At 48.0% G+C, this 24,243-nt stretch overlaps 1 protein-coding gene across 1 annotated transcript in view; it reads left to right on the forward strand.

Moving 5' to 3' along the window:
• GLI2 (GLI family zinc finger 2) overlaps positions 1-24,243 on the forward strand; it is a 223,193-nt gene that overhangs the window by 23,097 nt on the left and 175,853 nt on the right. The gene's annotated exons all lie outside the window — the stretch shown is intronic.

A 24,243-nucleotide genomic window follows, 5' to 3' on the forward strand; every position in this document is an offset into this window, starting at 1 on the left:
AGGACCGACACCCTACTCGTCACACGTGCAGTGACAACATAAAACGTGACAAACACACAAAAATAAAATAAAGTGGGGAAGGGATAGTGAAGAGGGAGAGTGAAAAAGTGGCCATTGTGAACACAATGACCAGGCCCTCCGGCCAGGAATCAAAAATACCTCTGGTCCTAGCCAAAAGGCCCGGCCCTAGAGGCAGGTATGAAAAAGCGTGTTATATGGTGAGGTGACCAAGGTGCCAGACATCAAAGTGATTAAATCACGGTGAGAGTAAGGCACCCCTGAACTGCCACTTCAGGGGCACATCACCACAGGCTTTTCAACAAAAGCATCCCCGACCCCCCCCAGACCACAGCAGCCCCCACCCCAGCCAGAAAGGCATGGAGATCCAGGAGCTTAGTGAGAGCCCTTTGCCATCAGGCCTCACCCTCGCTCCCATCACTCCTACCTAATTACATTCGGGAAGTACTGGCCATTCCCCCGGTGGGAGAAAGGGGAGCCAACGTTCCCTCCCGAAAAACTGAGCGGAGCTAAAGCTGCCCCAATCCAGGCCAGAAGGCCAGGGTCCCTTCCCCTGGCGCCGACCAGTGGTTCTCCATCCTCATCAGAAGGCTTCCCTTTTTGGCTACGAACCGCTCCAGGTTACCGTCACACCAGCAGGTTTTGCATAGCAACCGCCACCCCTGCTCCACCTCGCCGTAGAACAGGGACGGAGACAAGCGCCACCTCCTGGTAACTGATAAGAACAGATACTACAGTAAGATTACAGAGATAGTTCTACTTTAAGGAGGTTAACCTGTAGTGAACCCAAAGTGCATAAAGACCAGTTATGGTCCTAGGCTGATGCCTTTCAGATCACAGTGAATGAATCCTTCATCAGATGGTCTACATTTGAACGTGGGGTTAGGAATAGGCATTAGCTTGGGTTTGGTCCGAACCTAGCTTACAGAGGTAGTTCTCCTTTAAGGAGGTCAACCTGTAATGAACCCACAGTGTATAAAGACCAGTTATGGTCCTAGGCTGATGCCTCTTTGATCACGGTGGTAGAATCCTTCATCAGATGGTCTACTTTTGGGTGGGGGGTTTGGACGTTGAGCTGCTCACGGCATTATAGACCTAATATGGCCAAAGTAGGTCCATGACATTTACCCAATAGGGCCACGTGGCCATATTAGATCAGTGATGTCACAAACCATCAGCCCCAGTAGGCACATGGTAGCACTGGATAATAGTCAAGATTACAGAGGTAGTTCTTCTTTAGGAGGTCAACCTGTAGTGAACCCACAGTGTATAATGACCAGCATGGTCCTAGGCTGATGCGTTTCAGATCATGGTTAATGAATCTTTCGTCAGATTGCCTACATTTGGACGTGGGGTGAGGAATAGGCATTAGCTTGGGTTTGGGCTGAATCTAGCTTACAGAGATAGTTACCCATTAAGGAGGTCAACCTGTAGTGTGTAAAAAAACAATTATGGTCCTAGGCTGATGCCTCTTTGATCACGGTGGTAGAATCCTTCATCAGATGGTCTACTTTTGGGTGTGAGGTTTGGATGTGGAGATGCTCACGGCATCATAGACCTAATATGGCCAAAGTAGGTCAATGACATTGACCCAATAAGGCCACATAGCCATATTAGATCAATGATATCACCACCATTCGCCCCTGCCTGGTAGATGTGTGGTAGCAACAGATAAGAGTGAAGAAAGGGAGGCAGCTTTTTAAGGAGGTCAACCTGTAGTGAACCCACAGTGTATAATTAATGACCTCGTTACGGTCCAAGGCTGATGCCTCTTTGATCACAGTGGATGAATCCTTCATCACATGGTCCACTCTTGGGTGTGGGGTTGGGAGTAGAGATGAGCTTGGGTTTGGTCCGCACCTGTGTTTGGCCGAATTTAAAAGGAAGCTGTCAGTCCTGGCCAATCAGCTGCAAGCGGGGGGGGGGGGGGGGATTCCCGCCCCCACAGCTGCATGGACACAAATGGGTGGAGAAGCTCTTGGCATCATTGACCTAATATGGCTAAAGTAGGCCAATGACAATGACCCAATAAGGCCATGTAGTCATATTAAAGTCAGGATCTATCTCCCAGTAGGTGGGTAGCCCTGGATACAAGTCAAGATTACAGAAGTAGTTCTCCTTTAAGGAGGTCAACCTGTAGTGAACACATAATGTACAGTATAAGGACTTCGGTTACAGTCCTAGGCTGTCTTTCTGATCATGGTGGATGAAACCTTCTATGGTTCACTCTTAGGTGTGGGATTAGGAGTATGAAGGAGTTTGGGTTTGGTTCGAAACTCTGTTTGGCCTAACTCAAAGGAAACTCTCAGTCCCAGCTAATCTGGGGGGGGGTGGTTCCACCTCACAGTTACATGAACACAAAGGGGTGGAGAACCTTATGACATCATTGACCTAAGTTGGTCAATCACATTGACCCTACAAGGTCATGTGGCCATATTAGATCAATGATTTTACCAATCAGCTCTTTGGTGGTTACGAATTATTTATTTTTTTGGACATCATTTATCTCCATCACATCACCCCACCGGTTTTATAGCGGTCCTCTCCAGTCGCCGTTGCAGCGTTCCTACGTTTTTTTTTTTACATGTGGTGAAGCCTGCAGAGCTCCACGTGAGCTCCCAGCGCCCCCCAGGTGATTCCGCATTCTACTAACTCAGCACTTTATTATACGTCATATGTACGGCACCCCCACGCATGCTGTGACCTCATGGTTATAAATGGTGTTCTGAGGTTTGGTGAGGGAACCGAATGGAGCAGAACGAGGGAGAAACAACTATCTAGGAGCGGTTAAAGCAGAGGTCCGCCCACTCCATGCAAAAAAAAATGAAAAGTCAGCAAATACTGCGGCCAGCCCATCTTCAGATCGGCTACCTGGGTGCAGTCACCACCATTGCTGGTAAGGGAACCTGGCAGTGAAGCCTTTTTCGGCTTCACGGCCGGTTCTCTACTGCACATGCGCGAAGCACGCTGCATTTTCTAATTTGCCCGGCAGCGTAGAAAGGTGGGGGGGGGGGGGTCGAGCTTTGCGGCGGCACCTTCTCAGGCAGGGGGCCAAATGTGGCACCAAAGGGGAAGACGAATAAGCGGAAGTTCCACTTTTTGGATGTAACTCCGCTTTAAACTCTGACTTCAAGGCCCAATCCACCTGAAGCCTGGTGTTTCAGGTGTGCTTGGTTGTAACCCCTTCCATACACCCAGTGAAGTGACCGGCCTCAGGTGATACACAGAGATGAAACAAAACTCCTTACATAAGTTGTACTTGTTTATCTGTAGCCCTCTCTTCTCTACAACATTCTAAAACACACAGATGAAAGAATTTTTCTCAGCTCCAATAATAAATAAAAAAAAACAGGGGTTGGGATCTGATGTCAAACACTACACAGTATAGAGCAGGGAGCTGAGCGTAATCTGAGACCTGAGTGGAGAGAATGAACACATCCGCCACCTACACAGTCTCATAGGGAATCATGCACAGCTGAAGCTATCAATCACCTGCTGTCAGGTAGACATTCGTAAGTGACTCCTGCAGATAGTTGAGGAAGAAGGCAGCAGACAGAAGTCACACTGGGTTCTTTGGACTGAGGCAAGTACTGAGTATAGAAAGATCCGCTTTGTTCATTTTTCATTTCAGAGGTTTAAAACCACTTTAAAGTTTAAGGTCTTCTGTGTGCAGAACACCCCCCTCCCCCAATACTTACCTGAGCCCCATCTCGATCCAGTGATGTGCACGGGAGCCCCAACTCTCCCGGGTCCCTTCCCTTTTCATTGGCTGAGACAGCAGCGGGAGCCATTGGCTCCCGCTACTGTCAATCACAGCCAGTGAGCCAATGAGGAGAGGTAGGGGGCGGGGCCAAGCCGCGCTCTGTGAGCTAGCTTGCTCGGGTGCCCCTATAGCAAATTGCTTGTTATTGGTGCACTAGGCAGAAGGGAGGGGCCAGGAACGCCTGGCGGGGGACCCGAGAAGAGGAGGATCAGGCTGCTCTGTGCAAAGAAAACAAACCTTTAAGCTGAGCCTCAGGCTGGTTTCCTATTTGTTTTGGGATCCCCTGGATTCATGACACTAATGAGGACTGAGTGGTGTCAGCCCTGCCCCAGCTGGGCCGTTCAAGTGGCAAAATGGAGCCAATGGAGGGGATCTTTGGCGGGTAAGTCCGCCATAATGTGCGGTGTGCAAATCTGAGGGGGGGGGGGAGGGGCAGTTTATAATATTTGTTTGCTGATTTTAGTCTTTTATGATGTCAGAGCCGCGTTGATTTGCGTCTCCTGTATCTGCCCGGAGTTCAGCTTTAAGCGGTTTTCTATCTCCTCTCCAGGCACTCAAGAGCCCTCTGAGTGTCCTCGACACGGGTGCCCCCCGAGGCGCCTTCTCTTGTGCCGCGGCTCTTTGTGGAGGAGACAATGCCATAAGTCACGGTGACACCTCCGGAGGGGCCCCCGGGGGCCCCCAGGACACTTGTGTTAAGCTGAATTGATTGAGTTTTAATGGCGGTTGGGAGGCTGCGAATGGCAATGATTTTATGGGGTGTCTCGTCCCGGCCGGACATTAACGAGCAGCTGTTGAGTTTATACGGATTCCATTGGCCGGCGTCCCGCAAGAACCCCGACGCGTTCCGCCTCTTCTATATTATTAACCCCGTAGGGGCCCCGCGCTGATACTTGTAGAGGTTCATTATTACTATTATTATACAAGATTTATATAACGCCAACAGTTTGCGCGCATGGTTGGTTAATAAAGGGACTTTTGTTTATTTTTTTGGGGGCGACATGTGATGTGATTAGGGACATTTATATGCAATCCCCATTTTTTTTTTTTTATTACCTCTCACAGAGATCACAGTACTTCCCCTAATTATGCGTTCATCCTCCTTTTTTTTTTTTTCTCCAGAAGGGCAGTGCCATCCTTATTTGGGCATCATACATGGACACCATCTACATCCTGCTCCGAAATGGCAGTTTCAATTCTGATGCCTGGGCAGTTCTTGGCTGTGTTCACAAATGTCTGACACATATCAGCCCCCTGCTGCAGCCTGTGACTTGCTACGAAGTTACAATGTAGAGTCTGATCACTGGGGGGGAGGTGAGACTGAGTAAATGCTTGCTTCTGCCTGCAGCAGACTGATGACATCATCACAGCCTTGGCAAAGCCACTGGGGGGATGGGAGACTGAGGAAATGCTTACTCCAGCCTGCAGCAGACTGATGATATCATCTCAGCCTAGGCAAATTAACTGGGGGGAGGGGAGACCAGCCTGCAGCAGACTGATGACATCATCACAGCCTTGGCAAAGTCACTGGGGGGAGAGGAGACTGAGGAAATGCTTACTCCAGCCTGCAGAAGAGCGATGATATCATCTCAGCCTAGGCAAATTAACTGGGGGGAGGGGAGACCTAGGAAATGCTTACTCCAGCCTGCAGCAGACTGGTGACATCATCTCATCCTTGGCAAAGACACTGGGGGGAGAGGAGACTGAGGAAATGCTTACTTCAGTCTGCAGCAGAGCGATGATATCATCTCAGCCTAGGCAAAGTCACTGGGTAGGGGAGACTGAGGAAATGCTTCATCCAGCCTGCAGCAGACTGATGATATCCTAGAATGGTACATGCCATAGAACGGGTGTACCACCCTGTGTCTATTCTTCTGCACCTGGGGCAGCTTCCCCCTGATGCCCATCCCATGTTCTGGCCCTGACCCCAGGACAGGAAGTGAGAAGAAATCTCCCTAAAAGCAACACAAACAGATGTTTTTTTTTTCTTTTGTTTTTTTTAATGAAAGGGTAATGCTGGAACCTCTGTCAGATTTTATTGTTGGTAAAGAGGGTGACCCCAGTACAGGAAGTAAGAAGAAATTTCCCCGCAACAGTCATAAGTCCTATTTTTAAAGGGAAATGCTGGAACCTCTGTCAGTTTTTATCGTTGTCACCGGGACAGGAAGTGAGAAGAAATCTCATTGGCAGCAATAGGCAGATGTCTTCTTTTCTTTTTTTTTTTTTAAAGAGGAATGCTGGGACCTCTGTCAGTTTTTATTGTCGTCTATTTCTCTGTTGCAGATATTTCTTCCCTCCCTCTCTGGTGACCCCAGGACAGGAAGTGGGGGTGGGGGAAACTCGAATGGTTCCCCCAGATAGAAGTAAAAGCTGACAGGGGTTCTAATCCCTCCAGTTTATTCTGGCTGCAACAATGTTGAAATTTTCTGTTATTAAAACACATTTGTTCATTTTTTTTTCCCCTAACATTGATTTTCTGACACCCAGAAAACCATTCAGTAGATTTGGGGGTCTCTTTTCTTCATCATCGGATGATTGGTCGGTCGCGGCGCTCTATTGGCCAAGAAGATGACGCAGAGCGCTGAACGCCGAGCTCCTTCAATGGCGTCCTTTCAATGGGTTCTCCATTTCCGGGGGGGGGGGGGGGGAGGGGGAGATAAATTTAGGGTCTTTCATCATCCCCCCGGAAACTCCATTGAGGTCACATGATCCGCGGTCATTCCAGGTCAGAGGTTAACGGCCGTGACATCCCAAATCGCCAAATTCGCAGACAAAAATGACCGACTTCATGATCCTAAAACTGAAATGTTCATTTGGGAAATTAATAAAAAAAAAATTTATTTTATTTCCCCGAATCCTCGTTATCCGCCGCGATTTCCCTGGACGTTGATTTGAACGTACCGCGTGATTCTTGTAGACGTGAGAACTCCATGTCCCGGAGAGCGGAGTACATCCATGTACAGCAGGGGGAGGTAACTTGGGGGCCCTCCAGCTGTGGTGGAGCTACGTTTCCCATGAGGCATTGCAAGGCTGACAGTTACAATGACTCCCAGAGGCATGATGGGACTTGTAGTTCTGCAACAGCTGGAGGGCCCCAGATTCCCTACCCCTGATGTAGAGATTTCTTTTATTTGTAGAAATTCCTGCCAACGTTGCTGAGTATTCAGCTGTGGAAAATCTTGGATTCCACTGTTGAAATCTGGATGTTGCTCTGTGCCTAATGCTGGCCATACACTCTACAATCTGATTGTACAATCTGTGCCACAACTGTGTGAATAGTCCATTTAATTAGTATTAAATCAGATGCCTTTGCGCTGCATAGTTGGTCTAAAGGAGATTGTACAATAAGATGGAGTAGTGTATGGTTGGTCTAAAGGCAGGGCTTTTTTTCAGTGGGAACGTGGGGGGGTGGGTGGGCGCAGTTCTGGTACCTCCAGCACTGAATGTATGTAATGGCAAGGGGTACTGGGGTGTGCTGAAAGGTCTACTGATGCTGGTCGCTGGGGAATCTATTGTCATTGGGGGGATTTTTTGTTGCTGGGGTGGTCTATTGTTTCTGGAGAGGGGGTCTATTGTTGTTGGGGGGGTTATATTGTTGATGGGAAAGATTTACTGTTGAGGGAGGGGTCTGTTGTTGCTGGATGCTGGGGGGATCTATTGTCGTTCGGGGTATCTATTATTGCTGGGGAGGTCTATTGCTACTGGGGGAGGGGGGAAATATTCTTTCTGGGGGGCTATATTGTTGATGGGAGAGATCTACTGTTGAGGGAGAGGGTCCGTTGTTGCTGGCTGCTGGGGAGTCTATTGATGCTGGCTACTGGGAACAGTGCTCAAAGGTGGGTGGGAGGTGGAACCAAGGAACGGTGCTCAGAGGTGCGTAGGGGGTGGAACCAAGAAACGGCGCTCGGAGGTGGGTAGGGGGTGGAACCAAGGAATGGTGCTCGGAGGTGGGTAGGGGGGTGGATCCAAGAAACGGTGCTCAAAGGTGGGTAGGGGGTATAACCAAGAAACGGTGCTCAGAGGTGGGTAGGGGCTGGAACCAAGGAACGGCTCTCGGAGGTGGGTAGGGGGTAGAACCAAGGAACGGTGCTCGGAGGTGGGTAGGGGGTGGAACCAAGGAACGGCTCTCGGAGGTGGGTAGGGGGTAGAACCAAGGAACGGTGCTGGGAGGTGGGTAGGGGGTGGATCCAAGGAACGGTGCTCGAAGGTGGGTAGGTGGTGGAACCAAGGAACGGTGCTCAAAGGTGGGTAGGTGGTGGAACCAAATAACGGTCTTCAGAGGTGATTAGGGGGGTGGAACCAAGGAACGGTGCTCGTAGGGGGTGGAACCAAGGGACAGTGCTTGGAGGTGGGTACTGGGGGTGGAACCAAGGAACAGTGCTCGGAGGTGGGTAGGGGGTGGAACCAAGGGATGGTGCTCGGAGGTGGGTAGGGGTGGAACCAAGGGACGGTCTTCAGAGGTGAGTAGGGGGTGGAACCAAGGATCAGTGCTCGGAGGTGGGTAGGGGGTGGAACCAAGGAACGGTGCTCGGAGTTGCATAGGGGGTGGAACCAAAGCACGGTGCTCAGAGGTGGGTACTGGGGGTGAAACCAAGGAACAGTGCTCGGAGGTGGGTAGGGGGTGGAACCAAGAGATGGTTCTCGGAGGTGCGTAGGGGATGGAACCAAGGAACGGTGCTCGAAGTTGGGTAGGGGGTGGAACCAAGAAACGGTGCTCAAAGGTGGGTAGGAGGTGGAACCAAGGGAGGTGCTCGGAGGTGGGTAGGGGATGGAACCAAGGAACGGCGCTCGAAGGTGGGTAGAGGGTGGAACCAAGGAACAGTGCTCGAAGGTGGAACCAAGGGACGGTGCTCAAAGATGGGTAGGGGGTGGAACCAAGAAATGGTGCTCAGAGGTGGGTAGGAGGTGGAACCAAGGGATGGTGCTCAGAGGTGGGTAGGGGTGGAACCAAGGAACATTGCTCGGAGGTGGGTAGGGGGTGTAACCAAGGGATAGTGCTCGAAGGTGGGTAGAGGGTGGAACCAAGGAACAGTGCTCGGAGGTGGGTAGGGGGTGGAGATGAGGGATGACTTGGAAGGGTGAAAGGGGGGACCTGCAGCTATTCTCTGAGAAAAAAAAGCCCTGTCTACAGGAGATTACCTTTTACGTAGCTGTTGGGGGAGGGTGAGTGACAGCTCTGAGTCTGCTGGGGCTCCTGACGCCACATCCAAGATGGCGGCACCCAGCGGCAGTCTGGGCTTTTGGATGTCTACACAAGGGAGGCTCTCATAGGAAATAACATGTACCGTATGTAATATATTAGAAGCTCATATTATCTTATGGGAAGATTTTTGGTGAAATGAATGGTCCGGTGATGGGGTCCCTTTTACCCTTCCTGATGGCCCATTAAGTGGGTGTTAACACTGATCATAGGGTGATTGGCTGTCATAGTGGTCACATGATCGGTAGCCAGTAGGACAGGGTCCAGGAGATCTCTCAGTCCCTGTACTGGCAGTGAGTGCTCTCTGCACAGAGACGTCTCGCCCCCCATGGACGCCTATGTTCAAAGTGTGACATTTAGCCCCGCCCTCTCTGCCACTGCACATATGCATTACCCAATGCAGGACAAGGTCATCCGGCGCCCAGGGCAAAAACGCCATGTCAAAGCTTCTATGAGATTTTAGTCATTGGGTGGACGTCTCCTTTAAATCCATAGATTGGATCACTGCTCTCTCTTTGTGGATTTCTCGCCGTCTCCAGTATGCCCCCAGTCGATGATGTCACAAGGGGGCGGTGCCTCTAGGTGACATCGCTGGGTGGCCCCACCCCTTAGCTATTTAAGAACTGTCAGATGGCGGAGCAGGCAGATGGCGGGAGTGGAGCTTTTTCGGGTCGGGGGTGGCGGCGTGATCGACAAGGGATCTACATGGGGGGGGGGGGGGGAATTGTTTTTGGGTTTTTTTAATAAAGAAATTGTCAAAAACTCTGTGTTTTCATTTCTTTTTGACACTTTTTTTTTTTACAATATACTCCTACAAATTCATATAGGGGGGAATCGGGATCTGGGGGTCCCCTTGTTGAAGAAGGGTTCCAGATTTCGATAAGCCACCTTCCTGCAGACCCCTACAACCACTGCCCAGGGTTGTGGGGAAGAGGCCCTTGTCCCCATCAACATGGGGATATGGTGCTTTGGGGAGGGCAGAGCCCCCCCCCCGCCCCAAAGCACCCCCCACCCCATGTTGAGGGCAGGTGGCCTGGTATGATTCAGGAGGAGGAGGGGGCGCTCGCTTGCCCCCCCTTGCCTGGCCTGCCAGGCTGCATGTTCTGATAAGGGTCTGGTATGGATTTTTTTAATAATTTGGCATGGGGGTTCCCCTTAAAATCCATACCAGACTCTAAAGGGCCTGGTAGGGATTGGAGGGGGGGCACCCTTGCGCTGTTTTTTTTATTTTATTTTTTTTCAGATTGAATTTGTGTTTTGAGGGCATGTGCGACCTAAGGGTTTGGTATGGATTGCGGGGGGAACCCCACGCCATTTTTTTTTTTTTTTGGTGTGGGTTTCCCCTTAAAATCCGTACCAAACTCGAAAGGACCTGGTATGGATTACGGGGGGGATCCCACACAATTTATTTTTATTTTTTTGGAGCGTGGGTTTCCCCTTAAAATCCGTACCAGAGTGGAAAGGGCCTGGTATGGATTGCGGGGGGGACCCCACGCCATTTTTAATTTTTTTTTTGGGCGTGGGTTTCCCCTTAAAATCTGTACCAAACTCGTAAGGGCCTGGTATGGATTGGGGGAGGGGGGGACCCTTATGCTTTTTTTTTTTTTTTGATTGAATTCGTGTTTTGAGGGCATGTGCAACGTAAGGGCCTGGTATGGATTGCGGGGGGGACCCCACGCCATTTTTAATTTTTTTTTTTGGTGTGGGTTTCCCCTTAAAATCCGTACCAGAGTGGAAAGGGCCTGGTATGGATTGGGGGAGGGGGGGACCCTTATGCTGTTTTTTTGTTTTGTTTTGGATTGAAATCGTGTTTTGAGGGCATGTGCAACGTAAGGGCCTGGTATGGGTTGCGGGGGTATCCCACGCCATTTTTTATTTATTTTATTTTTTTTGGTGTGGGTTTCCCCTTAAAATCCGTACCAGAGTCGAAAGGGCCTGGTATGGATTGGGGGAGGGGGGGGGCCCTTATGCTGTTTTTTTTTTTGTTTGTTTTTTCGGATTGAATTCGAATTTTGAGGGCATGTGCGACCTAAGGGCCTGGTATGGATTAGAGGAAGGGGAGGGAACCCTTACGCTGTTTTTGTTTTTGGATTGAATTTGTGTTTTGTTTTTTTGTCGAGGGCATGTGCGATTCAGATGCGTTCCCAAAGAAGGCAATGGCTGGGAATTCGCAATCAGTGCTCAGGAAACGCACAGGACTCGCTTTCAATTTGCAGCGAATTGGCACTGCCGCTGCACCGCATATATATGTGAACGGAGAAGGCTGCCGGTTCTTGTGTCATGTGAATCGGACGCGGTTCAAATCGCATCCAATTCACATATACAGTATGCGAAACGGAGCCTTACAGTCACTTCACACAGAGCGTTACTATGAGCGGCGATATGCAAATGAGCGGCCGTGCGTGGAATGGTAATATGGCGGTGGACGCGGCGTTTCCCACTCGTGTCCTTTTATGGGCAGCGTCTTTTATTGGGGGGGGGGGCAGTGAGTAATTTTGGGGGAGGGGGTCATATTGTGCGTGAGTCACTGAGGGTTCAGAAGTTCAGAGGAGAGAAGGAACAGTCGGCGCTAACATACAGAACTCCCAGCTGGATCTTATAACCCCTCGCTGAAAAAACGCCAGGGTGTCACTAGAACCGCTTGCCCCTCCCCCCCCCCCTTGTGCTGGGGGCTGAGGGGGGGGCCCCTTCTGTAAACCCCTAATACGCAGACCCTCCATGCTCCCGTCCTCCACAGGAAATTGCTGTCTCGCTTCTGTCTGTATTAATAATATCCCCTCCGAGATGTTTAGAAGGAAAAACACTTTCCCCGCAGATCTTCCATCCTCCCAGTTTATGGAGCTTTGGAGCCGTTTCCTCTTAAAGGAGAACTCCGATCCGGATAAAAAAAAGATGGCAGAAATCATTTCCTCCATATCCACAAAGGACATCACTCCACCTCGCGTGCGCCAAACGCCTCTGCAAACCCAGATATTACCTTGTAAATGTAGCAGTGACATCATCATTTTGGGGGCGGAGGCAAGACCAGTCCCCCCTGTACAAGGAGAGATTGCAGAGCTGTGGGAGGTGCCCAGCAGGATCCACCCATTACAAAAAAAAACTACAGGAGGGGGCGGAGGCAAGACCAGTCCCCCTGTACAAGGAGAGAGAGCAGAGCTGTGGGAGGGGCCTATTAGGCCCCACCCACAACATAAAACTACAGGAGGGGGCGGAGACAGGCCAGTCACCCTGCACAAGGAGAGATCTGTGGGAGGGAACCAGCAGGCTCCACCCACTACAGAAACCTGCAGGAGGGGGGCGGAGACAAGACCAGTCATCCTGCACAAGGAGAGAGAGCAGAGCTGTGGGAGGGGCCCATTAGGCTCCACCCACTACAGAAAACTACAGGAGGGGGGCGGAGACAAGACCAGTCATCCTGCACAAGGAGAGAGAGCAGAGCGGTGGGCGGGACCCATTAGGCTCCACCCATTACAGAAAACTACAGGAGGGGGCGGAGACAATCACAAGGAGAGAGCAGCAGTGGGCGGTCTTTATTACTGGAAGTCTCACACTGGATGACTGCACAGATCTGGCTACAAAGTTACAATGTACAGTCTGATCACTGGGGGAGGGGAGACTGAGGACATTTTCCTTCCTGCCTGCAGCAGACTGATGACATCATCTCAGCCTAGACAAGGTTACTGATTGGAGCTTTTTAATGATAAGAGGCGGAGCTTTCCTGAACAAGGATCCTGTTGCTGTTATTGGGATTTCTTCATGGAGATTAGTAAAGATATTTATAGATACAGAAACACCTCCCTGGAAGGTGACGTGCTCTGCTTTTATACAGAGTTGATAGGAAATCATGCACAATTGATGGGGGGAGCACACACAGTTGATAGGGGGCCCACACAGTTGATTGGGGGGCACACGGTTGATGGGGGGTGCACACAGTTAATGGGGGGCACACACGGTTGATAGGGGGGCACACACGGTTAATGGGGGGCACACACAGTTGATGGGGGCACACACAGTTGATAGGGGGCACACACAGTTGATAGGGGGCACACACAGTTGATGGGGGCACACACAGTTGATAGGGGCACACACAGTTGATGGGGGCACACACAGTTGATAGGGGCACACACAGTTGATGGGGGCACACACAGTTGATAGGGGGCACACACAGTTGATGGGGGCACACACAGTTGATGGGGGCACACACAGTTGATAGGGGGCACACACAGTTGATGGGGGGCACACACAGTTGATAGGGGCACACACAGTTGATGGGGGGCACACACAGTTGGTTGGGGGGGCAGTTAATAGTGGGACACATAGTTAAGAAGGGGCACACAATTGATTGGGACATGCATACACAGTTGATAGTGGGACACACATAGTTGACCGTGGGGGACACACAATTGATGGGGAGGGACACTCACGGTTGATAAGGGGACACACACAGTTGATGGAGACAAACACACACACAGTTGGTGGAGGAGGACTGTTGATGGGGGGCATGCAGTTGATAGAGGGGGTATGTAGACCATTGATGGGGGCGGGCACAGACAGTTGATAGGGACACACATGCACAGTTGGTGGAGGGGGGCAGTTGATGGGGGGCACACAGTTGATGGGGGGTATGTAGACAATTGATGGGGTCAGGCACAGACAGTTGATAGGGACACAGTAGGTGGTGGTGGCACAGGACAGAGACGCACACCTTGGGGTTGATTTACTAAAGGCAAATAGACGGAACACTCATTGCAAAGTGCAGTTGCTCCAGATTTTAGTAAATGAGTAGAAGCTCTGCTGACTTCCATCATCCAATCATGTGCGAGCAAAAATACTGTTTTTTAAATTTCCTTGCACGTGATTGGATATTCTTTGCGAAGTGAAGCTTTTCCTTAATTACTAAGCTCTGGAGTAAATGCACTTTGCAAAGTGAAAGTTCTATTTGCCGTTAGTAAATCACCCCCCATTGTCGTCTTGCCGGCGAGGTAAAAACAAATCTGTGCTCCGGTCTTCTTTGCTCCGATCTTCTTTGCTCCGATCTTCTTTGCTCCGGTCTTCTTTCCTCCGGTCTTCTTTCCTCCGGTCTTTTTTCCTCCGGTCTTCTTTTCTCCGGTCTTCTTTTCTCCGGTCTGCTTTCCTCCGGTCTTCTTTGCTCCGGTCTTCTTTGCTCCGATCTTCTTCGCTCCGGTCTTCTTCCCTCTGGTTTTCTTCGCTCCGGTCTTCTTTGCTCCGGTCTTCTTTCCTCCGGTCTTCTTTCCTCCGGTCTTCTTTTCTCCGGTCTGCTTTCCTCCGGTCTTTTTTCCTCCGGTCTTCTTTTCTCCGGTCTTCTTTCCTCCGGTCTTCTTTGCTCCGGTCTTCTTTGCTCCGATCTTCTTTGCTCCGGTCTTCTTTTCTCCGGTCTTCTTTCCTCCGGTCCGATCTTCTTTGCTCCAGTCTTCTTTTCTCCAATCTTCTTTTCTCCGATCTTCTTTTCTCCAACCTCCTTTCCCTCGATCTTCTTTTCTCCGGTCTTCTTTGCTCCGATCTTCTTTTCTCCGATCTTCTTTCCTCCGGTCTTCTTTTCTACAATCTTCTTTTCTCCGATCTTCTTTTCTCCCATCTTCTTTTCTCCGATCTTCTTTTCTCCGTTCTTCTTTCCTCCGGTCTTCTTTTCTCCAATCTTCTTTTCTCCAATCTTCTTTTCTCCGATCTTCTTTGCTCCGGTCTTCTTTGCTCTGGTCTTCTTTTCTCGGTCTTCTTTGCTCTGCTCTTCTTTGCTCCGGTCTTCTTTGCTCCGGTCTTCTTTCCTCCGGTCTTCTTTGCTCCGGTCTTCTTTGCTCCGATCTTCTTCGCTCCGGTCTTCTTCCCTCTGGTTTTCTTCGCTCCGGTCTTCTTTGCTCCGGTCTTCTTTCCTCCGGTCTTCTTTCCTCCGGTCTTCTTTTCTCCGGTCTGCTTTCCTCCGGTCTTTTTTCCTCCGGTCTTCTTTCCTCCGGTCTTCTTTGCTCCGGTCTTCTTTCCTCCGGTCTTCTTTGCTCCGGTCTTCTTTGCTCCGATCTTCTTCGCTCCGGTCTTCTTCCCTCTGGTTTTCTTCGCTCCGGTCTTCTTTGCTCCGGTCTTCTTTCCTCCGGTCTTCTTTCCTCCGGTCTTCTTTTCTCCGGTCTGCTTTCCTCCGGTCTTTTTTCCTCCGGTCTTCTTTCCTCCGGTCTTCTTTGCTCCGGTCTTCTTTGCTCCGATCTTCTTTGCTCCGGTCTTCTTTTCTCCGGTCTTCTTTCCTCCGGTCTTCTTTCCTCCGGTCCGATCTTCTTTGCTCCAGTCTTCTTTTCTCCGATCTTCTTTGCTCCGATCTTCTTCGCTCCGGTCTTCTTCCCTCTGGTTTTCTTCGCTCCGGTCTTCTTTGCTCCGGTCTTCTTTCCTCCGGTCTTCTTTCCTCCGGTCTTCTTTTCTCCGGTCTGCTTTCCTCCGGTCTTTTTTCCTCCGGTCTTCTTTCCTCCGGTCTTCTTTGCTCCGGTCTTCTTTGCTCCGATCTTCTTTGCTCCGGTCTTCTTTTCTCCGGTCTTCTTTCCTCCGGTCTTCTTTCCTCCGGTCCGATCTTCTTTGCTCCAGTCTTCTTTTCTCCAATCTTCTTTTCTCCGATCTTCTTTTGTCCAATCTTCTTTTCTCTGATCTTCTTTTCTCCAACCTCCTTTCCCTCGATCTTCTTTTCTCCGGTCTTCTTTGCTCCGATCTTCTTTTCTCCGATCTTCTTTCCTCCGGTCTTCTTTTCTACAATCTTCTTTTCTCCGATCTTCTTTTCTCCCATCTTCTTTTCTCCGATCTTCTTTTCTCCGATCTTCTTTCCTCCGGTCTTCTTTTCTCCAATCTTCTTTTCTCCAATCTTCTTTTCTCCGATCTTCTTTGCTCCGGTCTTCTTTGCTCTGCTCTTCTTTGCTCCGGTCTTCTTTGCTCCGGTCTTCTTTTCTCCGGTCTTCTTTTCTCCGGTCTTCTTTTCTCTGGTCTTCTTCGCTCCGATCTTCTTTCCTCCGGTCTTCTTTGCTCCGATCTTCTTTGCTCCAGTCTTCTTTGCTCTGATCTTCTTTCCTCCGGTCTTCTTTGCTCCGGTCTTCTTTTCTCCAGTCTTCTTTGCTCTGATCTTCTTTTCTCCAGTCTTCTTTGCTCTGATCTTCTTTGCTCCGGTCTTCTTTTCTCCAGTCTTCTTTGCTCTGATCTTCTTTTCTCCAGTCTTCTTTGCTCTGATCTTCTTTTCTCCGATCTTCTTTGCTCCGGTCTTCTTTGCTCTGGTCTTCTTTTCTCGGTCTTCTTTGCTCTGCTCTTCTTTGCTCCGGTCTTCTTTGCTCCGGTCTTCTTTTCTCCGGTCTTCTTTTCTCCGGTCTTCTTTTCTCTGGTCTTCTTCGCTCCGATCTTCTTTCCTCCGGTCTTCTTTGCTCCGATCTTCTTTGCTCCAGTCTTCTTTGCTCTGATCTTCTTTCCTCCGGTCTTCTTTGCTCCGGTCTTCTTTTCTCCAGTCTTCTTTGCTCTGATCTTCTTTTCTCCAGTCTTCTTTGCTCTGATCTTCTTTGCTCCGGTCTTCTTTTCTCCAGTCTTCTTTGCTCTGATCTTCTTTTCTCCAGTCTTCTTTGCTCTGATCTTCTTTGCTCCGATCTTCTTTGCTCCAGTCTTCTTTGCTCTGATCTTCTTTCCTCCGGTCTTCTTTGCTCTGATCTTCTTTCCTCCGGTCTTCTTTGCTCCGGTCTTCTTTTCTCCAGTCTTCTTTGCTCTGATCTTCTTTTCTCCAGTCTTCTTTGCTCTGATCTTCTTTTCTCCTGTCTGCTTTGCTCCGGTCTGATGGGAACTCTTCTGCTGAAGATGCCAAATCATTTTTTTTTTTTTTTTGGCACAGCAGAATGTTGGCTCGGGGCTGAGAGATGCCTGAGCCTGTCTGATGTCTCTTATAGACAGGAAGTCTCCTCTCTCCTGGGGCACTGCTGACCCCCATGGCTGCCCTTTTACTGGCTGAAGGCTTTGAACCTGAAACTTATGGCAGCCGCCACGGCCTCTGTCTGCGCCATAAAGTGTCAGAAATGGGCGCAGGACACAACTGCGTTTGTTTGAGTGGCGAGGGCGTGAAACAACGGTCAATGAATTACTGAGGGGTCAACCGTCCAAAATCCAGCAGAACCGATTTATAATTTTATACGGCTTTCATAGCGAAGTACTAAATCAGGCGCAGGAAATTTCCATTTCATTCCGCCGTTGATGGCGGCGTTGATGGCGGCGTACCGGCGAGCGCACAGCGCTTCCACTGATAGTGAATCTATCGCAAGCCTGGGCAAATAGTGGAAAAACCCAAAAGTGGAGGATGCCTTTAGTGAAAACGGCATGCTAAAGTGATCAGTAAATCAGGAGGTGGTGACCCGGTGACCCCAGGTGATGCCTGAACAAAGATGACGCTGACCTTCTGGAGAGACAAGTAGATGAAGGCATTGTGGGTAGGAGTCCCGTGATCTCTGTGAGAGAAATAATAAATACCTGGAAGGGGGACACTGACACAATTCTCAGGCGAAATGAATGTGATAACACGTCCACGTTATGGATCCACGACATCCATTCACATCAGACATCTACACATCTTCCTGCCATGGTCTGTACCCCCCCCCCCCCCGACTCTTCTCCCCCCCCAGACTCCTCTCTTCCTCTATGGGGGTCCCCCTCCACTGGGGATATGGGAGTGCAGAGAGTCTCAGCACATCACTGGGAGAGCAGAGACAGGCAGAGACTTGTACAGTGTGGAGGGATGTCACATGGAGTCTCTGGAAGTTCTTGGCAGAGACAGGAGAGAATCTCAGAGTTCTGTGACGGGATGTTTGTGTAAGCCGGGCTGGCAGCCTCTACAGCCCCTGTCTGTCTTCAGGTCCCTGCACCCCCTCCCCCACCCGCCTCTACAATCCACTCCCCACCTTTCTTTTCTTCTCTCCTCTCCTCTTATCTCTCTTTTCTTCTCTCTCTTTTGCTTTCTCTTTTCTTTTATCTCCCCCCTCTCTCTCTCTCCTCTCTCTCTCTATTCTTCTCTCCCTCCCTCCCTCTCTCTCTCTCTTCTTCTTCTTCTCCCTCTTCCCCCCCTCTTTCTCTCTCTTCCTCTCGCTCTCTCTTCCCCTCTCTCTCTCTCTCTCTGTCTTCCCCCCTCTCTCTCTTCCCCTCTCTCTCTCTCTTCCCCTCTCTCTCTCTCTCTGTGTTCCCCCCTCTCTCTCGCTCCCCCCTCTCTCTCGCTCCCCCCTCTCTCTCTCTCTTCCTCTCACTCTCTCTTCCCCTCTCTCTCTCTGTCTTCCCCCTCTCTATCTCTCTTCTTCTCTCTTTTCTTTTATCTCCCCCCTCTCTCTCTCTCCCCTCTCTCTCTATTCTTCTCTCCCTCTCTCTCTCTCTCTCTCTCTCTCTCTCTTCTTCTCTCTCCCTCTTCTCTCTCTATCCCCCCTCTCTCTCTCTTCTCTCTCTCTCTCTCTCTCCCCCCTCTCTCTCTTCACCTCTCTCTCCTCTTCTTCTCCCTCTTCCCCCCTCTCTCTCTCTCTTCCCCTCTCTCTTCCTCTCGCTCTCTCTTCCCCTCTCTCTCTCTCTCTCTCTCTCTCTCCCCCTCTCTCTCTCCCCCCCTCTCTCTCTCCCTCTCTCTCGCTTCCTCTCTCTCTCCCTCTCTCTTCTTCTCTCTCTTCCCCTTCCTCCCTCCCCCCCCCCTCTCTCTCTCTTTATGTCTCTCTCTCAACTCTCTCCATATCCTTAAAAGTCCTGCTCTTTCTAAAGGGGTTTCCTAAAGGAGTTTTCTAAAGGGGTTTCCCCTTTTTTACATTTGTTTTCTCTCTCTGCTCTCCTTTTTTTCTCTCTCCTCTGTCTCACATTTTCTCTCTCCTCTCCTCCTCTCTCCTCTGTCTCTCCTCTCCTCTTCTCTCTCCTCATTTCTCCCCTCTCCTCCTTTCTCTCCTCTGTCTCTCATCTGTCTCTCTTCTCCTATTTTCTCTCCTCTCCTCTCCTCTCCTCTTCTCTCCTCTCCTCTTCCTCTTTTCAATTTTCTCTCTTCTCCTCCCTCCCCTATCTTCCTCTGTCTCTCATTTGTCTCTCTTCTCATCTCCTCTGTCTCTCCTCTTCCTCTTTACTATTTTCTCCCTTCTCTCCTTTTAGAGGAGTTTAGAGGCAGGGGTGTTTGGGGGCAGAAATTCCAGTGCACCGAAATCGCAATCAGGATATAAACATTTGAGCCAAAAAATAAAAAAACAGCCAACGTGCCTAAACGCATCTAATCACACCTAAACGCTGAGCACATTTGGCACTTGAGTGTTAATTCATTTCAATGGCCAGAATAAGTTACTATGCCGGTTAATGAAATGAATAAACAGCTGAACCCTTGATGCATCTAAATGCGTAAAACCCCATTTAAAAAAAAACATAGTTTTAGGTGCATTTTTAACGCCTCATTTCTCCTACCAGGAGAAAAGCATTCAGAAGAGCCCAGCGTGCGTGAGGCCTGACAGCGAGCGCCGAAGCGTGAATGTTTTTGAATGACCCCCCAAATGAAGTGCCTGAGACGGAACTGATAACAGTTGTGTTAGTCATCCATTATATTTCACCGATTACTGGAAAATGTTTGCCATGAAAGTGATCTGTTAGGCCGTGAATCCTTGTTCTGATGGATGGACCACATATGTGTAGGACCTCAGAGTGGGACCTTAGAGTTGGACTTCATAGTAGGACCTCAGAGTAGGATCTTAGAGTATGACCTCAGAGTGTGACCTCAGACTGGGACTTCATAGTAGGACCTCAGAGTAGGACCTCAGAGTGGGACCTCAGCGTAGGACCTCAGAGTGGGACTTCAGAGTAGGACCTCAGAGTAGGACCTCAGAGTAGGACCTCAGGGTGGGACCTCAGAGTGGGACCTCAGAGTGGGACCTCAGAGTAGGATCTCAGAGTGTGACCTCAGCGTAGGATCTCAGCGTGGGACTTCAGAGTAGGACCTCAGAGGGGGACCTCAGAGTAGGACCTCAGACTGGGACTTCAGAGTGTGACCTCAGAGTGGGACCTCAGAGTGGGACCTCAGAGTGGGACCTCAGAGTGGGACCTCAGCGTAGAATCTCAGCGTGGGACTTCAGAGTAGGACCTCAAAGTGGGACCTCAGAGTAGGACCTCAGAGTGTGACCTCAGAGTGTGACCTCAGAGTGTGACCTCAGAGTGTGACCTCAGAGTGTGACCTCAGAGTGTGACCTCAGAGTAAGACCTAAGAGTAGGATCTCAGAGTGTGACCTCAGAGTTGGACTTCATAGTAGGACCTCAGAGTAGGACCTCAGCGTAAGATCTCAGCGTGGGACTTCAGAGTAGGACCTCAGAGAGGGACCTCAGCGTAGGATCTCAGAGTGGGACTTCAGAGTAGGACCTCAGAGTGGGACCTCAGAGTAGGACCTCAGGGTGGGACCTCAGACTGGGACTTCAGAGTGGGACCTTAGACTGGGACTTCAGAGTGGGACCTCAGAGTGGGACCTCAGAGAGGGACCTCAGAGTGGGACCTCAGAGTAAGACCTAAGAGTAGGATCTCAGAGTAGGACCTCAGAGTGGGACCTCAGGGTGGGACTTCAGAGTAGGACCTCAGAGAGGGACCTCAGCGTAGGATCTCAGAGTGGGACTTCAGAGTAGGACCTCAGAGTGGGACCTCAGAGTAGGACCTCAGAGTGGGACCTCAGAGTAGGACCTCAGGGTGGGACCTCAGAGTGGGACCTCAGAGTGGGACCTCAGAGTGGGACCTCAGAGTGGGACCTCAGTGTAGGATCTCAGAGTCGGACCTCAGAGTAGGACCTCAGTGTAGGCTCTCAGAGTGGGACTTCAGAGTAGGACCTCAGAGTGTAACCTCAGAGTATGACCCAGAGCTGCGTTCGGTTTTGCCGCACACGGAGATGTCTGGATCATGTGCCGAGTCCAGCACGCGCCATGGAGGAGCAAACTGGAAAGTCTGAAATTTTGGGGCAAATCTGTACATTTTAGAGCAGTGACGTGCCCTTCCCCACCCCCCCCCCCCCCCGGAAAATAACTTAGAATTCGATTTGCTTTTAAAAAACATTCCCATTAAAATGCGTTTTATTTGGGGGTCATTAACATCGCATATTTTGCGCATAACGTGCGCGCACTGGAACACGTGCTGCCTGGTGTTGCTAAAAACGCATTGCGATGGTTTCCTTTTTTACTTTCCTATTGTTTTCCCATTTTCATTTGTGTGCTGCCGTGCGTTGTAATGCGTTTAAAAATATAATAAATAAAAAATAAATAAAAAAAGCAGCATGCCGACATTTCTTTTCTCCGGCGCGGTGCTTTGCCGTGAACTGGGCACATAGACAGCAATAGCATTTGCCGCGTTCTTTTGCGCTGGGCCTGCGACGATCAACGGCAGCTTAATGCACAAGGTGTGAACGACCCCTATAAAGTGTCAGCTCTTCAGGAGTTCGCTGACTTTACGCCCCCCCCCCCCCCCACCCCCCAATGTGCCTTTGTAAAGCAATTAAGAGCTGCTCGTTAGTCAAACAGATAAACGTAATTAGCTGATAAGGATGAATTGAGCGCCGGGGTAATGGAGACATTTGTCGCCTTGCGGTGTTTGCGCTGTTTTGTTATTTGTTGAACTTGTGTTGAGCATTAAATTATAATAATTATCTTGTAAAAATTAACATCTAGATTATTATATTATTTTTAGACAGGATTTATATAGCGCCAACAGTTTGGGCAGCCTTTTACAAAATGAAGTAAAATAAACAAAAAAAAAAAAATAGAAAACGCCCCTGTCCCCGCGAGCTAGCGCACAAAAGCGAATGCACGCGTAAGCCCCGCCCACATACGTAAACGCCATTCAAACCACACATGCGAGGTATCGCCGCGTGCGTTAGAATGTTAGCAACAATTCAATGCACTAGATTTCCTCTGTAACTCTAAAAATCGAACCTGTAAAAAAAATTTAAGCGTATGGAGATTTTTAAATACCGAAGTTTGGCGCCACTCCACGAGTGTGTGCGCGCAATTTTAAAGCGTGAGACATGTTGGGTATCTATTTACTCGGCGTAACATCGTCTTTCACATTATGCAAGAAAAATCGGGGCTAACACTATAACGCTTTACTGTTTTGATACTTTGTAATTCATTAAACTTTTTTTTTTTTTTCCTCCAAAAAAAATAAATAAAAATAACGCGTTTGAAAAATAGTTGCGCAAATACCGCGCGACATACAACGACCGCTATTTTTTCCCCTAGGGTGTCTGCTACAAAAAAAAAAATAAACATATATATTATGTTTGGGGGTTCTGAGTAATTTTCCAGCAAAAAAAAAAAAAAATGATGATTTTTTACAGGAAGTGGTTAAAAAAATGCAGTAAAATTTTGGGAAAAAAAAAAAATCGCCCATGTTTGCTGCCGGTGGATCGCTGCGAAAGTAGCCCAACTGAATATTAGAGAGCCATTTATTGCAAACAAGCTGTTCCGGGCTTTTCAGCCATCATCAGTGCAGAATGCGGAAAACCACGGCTTGAATGGGGTAGGGCTTGGGACCTATCGAGACTGTGTGACTGCCATGGTAGCGTTAGATTGTCAGCTCCTTGGTTTCCAATGAGAGACAATAGGGGAAGGGGGCGGATTTACTAAAACTGGAGCACTGGTACAGCTTTGTATGGCAGCCAATCAGCTTCTAACTTCCGCTGGTTCCATTACGCTTCGACAATAGAAGCTGGAAGCTGATTGGTTTCCTTACAGAGCTGCACCAGATTTTGCACGTTCTCTCCTCCAATGGTACGGCGTGCGCTCTGCTACGGACTAGGTCAGAGCTATTTAACCACTTCCAGACCGCCGCACGCCGATATATGCCCTGACATTGAAGGAGGATATCGTTGTTATGGCAGCAGCTAGCTTCTTGCTCGGCCGGTGGTCCGCGTCAAGATAAAAGTGGTCTCTGCGGCGGATTCGCCGCGAGATCACTTTTATCAGCATCGGAATTGCATTGAAGGGACGCAAGTGATGTCAAAACGTCACTTCCGCCCATAGCTCTTCAAGGGCCATTTTATTTTTTTTATTTTTTTTAAATGACAATTTTATTTATTTATTTTACTATTTTTTATTTATTGAGATGTGAGATCTTTTTGACCCCAAAATGACAATTTTATTTATTTATTTTATTATTATTATTTTTTATTTATTGAGATGTGAGATCTTTTTGACCACAAAATGACAATTTTATTTATTTATTTTATTTTTTATTTCTTTATTTATTGAGATGTGAGATCTTTTTGACCCCAAAATGACAATTTCATTTATTTATTTTATTTTTTTTATTTTTTATTTATTGAGATGTGAGATCTTTTTGACCCCAAAATGACAATTTTATTTATTTATTTTATTATTATTATTTTTTATTTATTGAGATGTGAGATCTTTTTGACCTCAAAATGACAATTTTATTTATTTATTTTATATTTAATTTTTTAATTTATTGAGATGTGAGATCTTTTTGACCCCAAAATGACAATTTTATTTATTTATTTTTTTATTATTATTTATTGAGATGTGAGATCTTTTTGACCCCAAAATGACAATTCTATTTTTTTTTTTTTTTTTTTTTTTTTTTTTTATTGAGATGAGAGATCTTTTTGACCCCCAAAATGACAATTTTATTTATTTTATTTTTTTTATTATTTATTGAGATATGAGATCTTTTTGACCCCAAAATGACAATTTTATTTATTTATTTTATTTTTTTATTTATTGAGATGTTAGATCTTTTTGACCCCAAAATGACAATTTTATTTATTTATTTATTTATTTTATTATTATTTTTATTTATTATTTATTGAAATGTGAGATCTTTTTGACCCCAAAATGACAATTTTATTTATTTATTTTATTATTGTTATTTTTTATTATTTATTGAGATGTGAGATCTTTTTGGCCACAAAATTACAATTTTATTTATTTATTTATTTATTTTTTTATTGAGATGAGAGATCTTTTTGACCCCAAAATGACAATTTTATTTATTTTTATTTTTTATTATTTATTGAGATATGAGATCTTTTTGACCCCAAAATGACAATTTTATTTATTTATTTATTTTATTATTATTTTTATTTATTATTTATTGAAATGTGAGATCTTTTTGACCCCAAAATGACAATTTTATTTATTTATTTTATTATTGTTATTTTTTATTATTTATTGAGATGTGAGATCTTTTTGGCCACAAAATTACAATTTTATTTATTTATTTTATTTTTTATTTATTGAGATGTGAGATCTTTTTGACCCCAAA

This window comes from Lithobates pipiens, unplaced genomic scaffold, assembly GCF_037356315.1.
Source record: "Lithobates pipiens isolate NorthernLeopardFrog02 unplaced genomic scaffold, aLitPip1_a1.2 Scaffold_22, whole genome shotgun sequence".
In the NCBI taxonomy this organism is placed as follows: Eukaryota; Metazoa; Chordata; class Amphibia; order Anura; family Ranidae; genus Lithobates; species Lithobates pipiens.